Below are 1,131 nucleotides of genomic sequence, written 5' to 3' on the forward strand. Positions count from 1 at the left end.
AAAAGAATAGAATAACACTTTATTCTTTGTAAAAAAGTACCTGAGGTGGAGAGAGAACAAAATGTAGATTAATCATAAAACAAGACGTTTTCCTTTCTCTTCAACTTAGCAACAAATTTAATTAGAAAGAATTGACTTGAAATGTTGAAAACGAGACCAAATAGGGGGAAAAACAGTGACAAGGTGATTGATTACCTCTAAGTCTACCTGACACAGAAATTAGAGTTTTTTAATGATAGGCTGCTTCTTTCCAGGTGTAAAATTCAAATGCTCCCTCCAGACTGTCTGAGAGCCGTCACACGTTCTGCGAGGCTGAACGGCTCCAGAACAGGCACTCTGTCTCTGTCACAGAACAGTGGGACATCCACACCTGACGGACTGATCCCATCTCACCTCGCTCAGGTTTCTGCATCAAAGATCAGAGAATCACATACTGCTCATGATGTTCTAGAACTCTCACATCCACAGCTTGGAACCAGTCGAGTTGCTGGATTGTGATGTTGGGAGCAGCATTTGTTTTTTTGTGAATTTGCTCAGAAGACATTTGAGATGGGACAGTAATACCTCTAATTTTGGATATATTATTGATAAATGATGGTAAAATTGTTAACACTTTACAATAGGGTCTCATTTGTTAACATTAGTTAACGCATTAGTGTACATTTTACAGCTTTTTAAAAATCTTTGTCGATGTTATTAAATAAATAAAATTGTTCATTTTCACAGTACATTAATGCTAACAGATACAATGTTTGATTTAAATTAAACTTAAGTAAATGTTGTAGACATACTGTTAATTGTTAGTTCATCTTAAGTAATATTAACAAAAAATGAAACCTTTTTGTAATGTGTTCCCATAAAATATTGCTCTTCTACAAGTGGCTCAAGGTAGCCATAGCAAATATAGGTAGAAATCGTTTTCCCCCATTTTTCTCATAATTGTAACACATTTTGGGACTGTAAATAGGAATAAAAAATAATAATAATCTATTTAAAAAATATCTATTAGAAAATCACATTTGATATTTCATCCAGCTCATTCTGAAAATGGAAAAAATAATAATGCAATGCATTATGGGATATAATATTCACAGTAGTTCTGGTTGTATGCTGTAAGAAAAAAATCTGTTA

Source organism: Sinocyclocheilus anshuiensis, unplaced genomic scaffold (genome assembly GCF_001515605.1).
Source record: "Sinocyclocheilus anshuiensis isolate Anshui unplaced genomic scaffold, SAMN03320099.WGS_v1.1 scaffold493, whole genome shotgun sequence".
Lineage (NCBI taxonomy): Eukaryota > Metazoa > Chordata > Actinopteri > Cypriniformes > Cyprinidae > Sinocyclocheilus > Sinocyclocheilus anshuiensis.